Here is a 6,781-nt window from a genome sequence, read left to right on the forward strand (position 1 = left end):
ATGTTAGGGTTATGGATGGGTATGGAGATGAAGGTGGATGGTGGATGTGATTAAGGGATATAGACGAAAGGAATGAAGTGGTCAAGATCCCAAAGAAGAGGGATGACTCGACAGTCGAGTGAGATTAGAAGTTAGGAGAAACCTTGCCAACAGTAGAGGTGGAAGGATGGTGAAGAGGGAGAAGGGAGATTAAGGTAGATAGATGATAGAGGCAAGAAATCAATATTCTAATAGCATAATCAATTTGGCTGCCATCCACATATTTATAGAGGCTAGCCAACAAGACATAAAATAATAAATAACCCTAATTCTATAATTCTAGATGTAGACCTAGTGATACCAGATGATGCAGGTTGAGAGCATTTGTGAGTGACGACTCATGAATTTTGCACGGTGGTGTAATGATGCGGAGTCGAGGGCTTAGATTGTAGTATAAATGTGCGATATTGACCTATGTGATGTGCTTATGACTGAGATCATTAGTCTACGGTGGTAGACAATCGATCATGTTGTTCGCCATGTGATGGGTTGGCGATTCTACCTCTAGGGTCTACCCTCATTTATGGGTATGTGTTAGGTCGGGTGTGAATATTGATATGGCCTACAGGCATAGCTCTACTTGAACCTATGTTGTAGACTTAATAGTTTGAAATGAGGCATATCATGTGGTATAGTGTTGACATGGCCTATGGGCGGAGCTCGGTGTGAGCTCAAATTTGAGGACTTGATATTTCAGATTTAATGGATGGTAGGATATTGATCACTAATCTATGTGCGCATTAGATGAACATGTTGAGTAGGGATACTAATACACTGATTTGATCGTGAGGTGCATATTCATATATACTTACGGGGCTTTATACTCATCACCTTCTGGTGGAAATATTTTTAGATTAGTCGATGGTTCTGAGCCTGTGGAAGATCTGGCGAAGAGTAGTTTTAGTTCTTTTTATCTATTTTATTCTTGTAAAAGTAAGCTAGATAGTTTGTAGCCCTATATGGGCATTAGGATCTATTTTTAAATATGTATTTTGGGACTTGTTATGGCATTAGGATCTATGTGGGCTTTCCTCCTATTTATTGTGTTGAAACATTGATTGACAGGTCACGTGGGTTCCATCCACGTGAAAAACACGTGTATTTGGTGACGGGTGTTACTGTAATAACCCAAGTAAAATAATATATATATCTAGGCATGACGCAACCGAACACGCTGTGGCCAGCCTCATGCCTAGCATGTTGTGCATGCTGTGGCAACGACGGAGGTGCCACGCACCTCCACTGAGCCACTTTTCTTGGCGACGCGTGGAGGTGGGACCGAGCCCACCGTCCACTCCACCACCGCCACGTGACCACCCGGACCTCTCTCTTCCTCTCTCTCTCTCTCTCTCTAATTTTTGCTTCCTCTCATTCTCTCAATTTCTCTCTCTAACTCTCCCTCTCTCTCGCTCTATCTCTCCCTCTCTCTCTCTCACTCTCTCTCTCCCTCTAGTCCCCAGCAGCCGTCGACCACCGGGAAGAGCCGTCGTCGACCTTCTACCCGCCGATGAGTCTCTTCTTCTTCTTCTTCTTCTTCTCCTCCTCTCCTCTCGGGCAGGAAGCACCCTACAGGTGCTGGGCCAAGCCAACACCCTTACAGCCCAAGGTGCTGGGCTCGGATCAGCACCTATTGTGTTGAGGTGCTGGGCTGAGCCCAGCACTTTGTATAGTTTTTTTTAAAAAATTATTATTGATGACTATTTAAATTATAATTGATTATGTTATTAGTTATTTAATTATTGTAGTTAATCTAATGTATTTAATTTATATGAATTAAATCTAATTATATCAGCTTTAGCAAAATACCTACAATATAAATTACTATATCAATCCTAGCTAGGTATAGTAATTAGTATATTCATATGTAATTATTTGCATTAATTTAATTCTTATTTTCTTAATTATCAAAGAGAATAATAGGGAGATAATTATGTTTTATATATATTATTATATAATATAATTATGGTTAATAAATAACAAATCAAATATATGAATTAAGAGTATATGATTACAACGAGAAATTTTATTCTAGTCAAGTTAGTTCTAATTAGTGGAAAGACTAACATTATATGTTATAAATAATTTTATATTCCAACCCCCTTATTTAAGACCCTGTGGACCTAGCTATCGAGGATTGATCGTTGTTGTAGCAACATGAATGAGCGGTTGTCTAGTAATTTTAATTGTGGTGAGTAGTATTATTCCCTAGACGTCTTTCCCAAATTAGAATATATTATATATTATGTATATGCATGTTTTGGCCTCTAGCATGATTATATGACTTTATCTAGAGATGATTACAGTCAAGCATATTTTATCATGCATGTAATTAGGCTGATCTTGGATATGAGTATGATGATGATATATAGAGATGATTAGAGATAACTAAACTGTTATAATTTTATGTTCAGTTGATATGTAGTAGGAGTATACATGTGTTAGATACATGGTTGGATTCTGCATTGCATCATCTTTCTCTTGGCTTCTTTACCACCTAAATTTTTGAGTTGCATGATCTGTTGTAGTATTAAATATATGCATATGATCTATCATGTATTAGAAAATCATGAAAATACTTGTGTATGTGATATGATGGCTGAAACAATATCTAGTCCGAACTAGTACTAGACATACTCTTAGCGTATGGCAGAGTATGGTGATGGTTGATGGTTGTACTCTTAGCGTATGACATGATACAACTATCATTGATATACCCTTAGCGTATTGTAGGATATGGTTTTCTTCTAAGATACCCTTAGTGTATGGCAAGGTATGATTTATCTCTAGAGATACTCTTAGCATATGACAGGGTATGCTCTGGGCTTGTGGCATGATGTGTATCGAGTTTGGGGTCGAATACCGTAGTCCAACATGATGGATGATATTTAGAGTTGAAATGGATGATTGTGATAGTGAGAAATATATGGATTATATCTGACTTTGACATATATGATTATCTAGTAGTTGGCATGCATCATGCATCATCATTGATGTGACTAATATCACTGGATCATGATTGTTATACTCCATATGTTGTTATATTGGGTGATGCTATATTATAATTTCATCATGAGATATATTTTGGTTGAGGATTCTTCTTGAGACAATCTTGATTTCGTTTATATATGTTGTCGAGAATACATATATATATATATGCTCATGTATGGCATCATGTTCCTTCCTGATTCATATTATCCAGTACACGATTTACTTTCTGTTTGGCTTCACTAATTCGGGGTAAAGTCTATTCACTGAGCCTTTAGCTCATAACTCTCTTTGTTTTTCTCCTTTCCAAAAATTTAGATGAGCGAGTGGAAGGATACTCTCCTAGAGGTCTTGCCAGTAGGCAAAGAGTAGAGTGTGGTTAGTGTTATACGATAGATGCATTATGTTGTAGTGTATCAGTTGACATTTTAGAATGTCTTTACCTCTGTCTTATATTTTAGCAGGTAACTTTGTACTTGTTAAATTATGTATATACCACTGTTGTGTATATGTAATAATGAAATGCTTTTGATGATGTGTTGTGGCCTGTGTGGGGCCCTATTATGGATTATTTGTATGATGTTGGCAGTTGAGTTATTTTTTGTTTAGACGTTGTGGATAAAATTATAGTGTTGATACAGATTTATTTGATTGTCGGCATCTAACCGAGTTGTCAGGTGCCTTGCACGTGCCGTGTGGGCTCGTGTCATGCACACATTTAGGGTTTGGATGTTACAGCTACAACATGGTATGAAAGCCTAGGTTTTACAAATAATTCGACAAGCTTCCCAATGCGAGTTGCATGTAGGAAAACCTAGAGATTGCAGATAACTAAATGTTATTGATATTAGCAACATTTAGGTTTTCACCTTTTGTATTCATAATGTAACTGAATAACTTGGAAAATAACGGTTAGTAAGATCTTAGGGTGAAGCTATGCTGTTAAACCGAATATTTCGTTAGCTAATTATTATTTTTTTAAATTTGAGGAAGTAGATATGCGGTTGTGCTAGAAAGAAAGAGTTCAACGTTTTGTCGTTCTTCCTTCATGTGTGGTGACTCATGTAGGAAATGGTGTAGAACTGTTTGCTGAGATCTAATCGTAATTAAAAAGGAATTAATAATGTTGCATTTACTAAACTTCGTATGTGTTGTTTTTAGGGGTTTCTCAATAAGGCGTAGACCTTATACTATTCCGAGCCTATTCTAGTAATTAAGCGGATCTAAATTACCTCACGTTTGTTATGAGTGATTGTAGTTTAATGAGTAGTTTAGCACTCAAGTTCTTGAGTTTTGATGTTAGAGATGTTAATTGTTCTAGTTAGTATTGGTAATTGACCCTTATTATACCTTAATGCGTTTAGTTCTTTAATTTGGAGGTTTAGTGAGTATCTCAATTGTTGAGTGCTGCAAGTCATCTGTTATAAGACGAGTTGGTCGGAGCGAAAATTAGATGGTAGACTCACTACTAGCACGATTGTCACTTGTCTGATATTTTATGGTGCACCACATTTGTTTTGGCGACGCGTTTTAAAGTGATTTTCTTTCATGTTATTTGCTTTCGTTTTTGTTTCAAAAAAAAAAGTGATGTATATTCTCGCAGATTGGCTTTTATGACAAGTGACTAAGTGTGTGCATTAGGTTTATCGAAACAGCTTAGATGTCGGCAATGAGTGAGTTATTGATGTTTGGTGAAGATCACATTGGCATAGGCCTATCTCGAGATCACATTGGCATAGGCCTGTCTTCAGTACTTGTCATCTATTTATTAACAAATGTGTTCATTATCTTAGTTGTCAAAAGGTTTAGTCACATGATGATAAATGTCCAGACGTTAATTAAGTTCCATTTACCTACTTTATTTAGTAATAAGAATATTAGAGGAGTTGACTTCAATATGTCTAGTATTAAATTAGGATTGCATAAATTCTACCGTTAAGTGGAAGCTAACTTGTGATTAATTCAGACTTGTGAATGATATTAGCTCAGCGTGCCAACCCCACTATTGGCAGCAGTGCCTGTCGGCAGCCCCTTCCCTTCTCTTCCTCTGCTAGGCTGGGTCAAGGAGGGGGTGAAGGGGGAGGCTAGTTGGGTTGGGTCGAGCCCTGCCTTGGTGGGTTGCAACCCAGCCCGAGGCTATTTGAGTGGGCTACAACCCAGCCCAAGTGGGCCTTGTGTTGGGTTGGGCTGTTGTCAACCCAGCCCATATCCGGTTTGGGCTGGGTGGGTGCAGCTCAACCGATGGGGTTATGTGTTTGGCTGCAGCTCAGCCCATGTTGTTAGGGCAGCAGCCCAACCCAAGTTGGTAGTGCGTTGGGTTAGGCTGTTGTCAACCTAGCCCATATGGTTGTGGGTTGGGCTATGGCCTAGCATAGTAGCATACGTTGTTGTGGGTTGGGCTGTGGCCCAATCCAAGTTGCTTTCCTTTCCCATGGTTTTTAATTGTTCTTTAAATTGTGATAAACTTTTTTATCCTTTTTAATTAATGATTGTTGTCAACTCGAGCCTTAATTAATCTTTTTTTTAGGATAGCTTGCTAATTATAATAATTATTGTAAATCAATTTTACTTAATTAAACTATGGCCTTTGAGTAAAATTGCTAATTGCTCCTAAATGGGGATTACCTCTAAGTAGAGTTTAGAGTGGTTAATTATGATTTTGGTTAAATTAATTGTAGGGTGTATCCGTAGTAGTTGCTCCTAACGAAAAATTCATACAAATGTAAAGTTTGGATATTAAGCAAATTGCACTATTTAACAAAGCTAATTAATTAAATGTTGACTATGTAAATTACTGTAAATCGATAATAATTAGTAGAACGTTAATTCAAGGTTTTTAATTACTTTTTATAACATGTCAAGTCTTGGTACAACTGTGTCGGCTTTACCTGATTAATAAATATAGGAATTTTGATATGGACCTACCTAAGCCTATAGTGAACATTAGTAAGATTATTTAACTAATTAGTGATAGGAATATTATGCCTATGCTTTTTAATAATTTTTTATCAAGGTGGACTCCGCACCCTATGAGGATAATCCCATGAATGGTATCAAGAAAGTAATGTCAAGCAAGTAAAACTTTTATAATCTAAGAGTAGTGTAAAGAATGCAATGTCTTACCTTATGGCATCATCGCATCTATATTATGCATGTGTAGACAATTTCTTACTATTAGTAATGCATGATAACTTTATTTGATGTTTAGTAAGATTATGCGTAGTATGATTTCTATGCATATTTGTTAGGCATGATCATGTGTGATAGCACGTAATACATGATAATAATATGTGTTCAATTATGCTTGTTGTGCTGTATAATATTATGCCACTTGTATGCATGCACGACCATAAAGGGGGTAGCTTCTGCGTCTCGTCAATACCCGACATCTCCCAAGTTAGGATTATCGGCGAAAGATATTATTGTACTTATATATTAGGCCCCTTTAAGGTATCAATATGTTATTCATAGACAATCAGGAAGTCGTTTCGCCGGGCGATAGGCGATTTATTGTCAATCAACAATAGTCATACTTTTAGGGTATTTAAGATGAGAGAGAAAGGTATGATGACATAGACCTAGCGGTACCCGATGACATAGGATGAGAGCATCTGTGAGCGTCGTCTTAGATTTCTGCACTAGATATAGAACCAATGGCTTGGATGGTAGCATCAATGTGCGATACTGACCTATGTGATGGGCTTACGACTAAGGTCATTAGTCTGTAGTGGCAGACAATCGACCATGTTGTTTGCTG

Source organism: Typha latifolia, chromosome 13 (genome assembly GCF_019914945.1).
Source record: "Typha latifolia isolate L0001 chromosome 13, TyphaL0001v2, whole genome shotgun sequence".
Taxonomy (NCBI): Eukaryota; Viridiplantae; Streptophyta; class Magnoliopsida; order Poales; family Typhaceae; genus Typha; species Typha latifolia.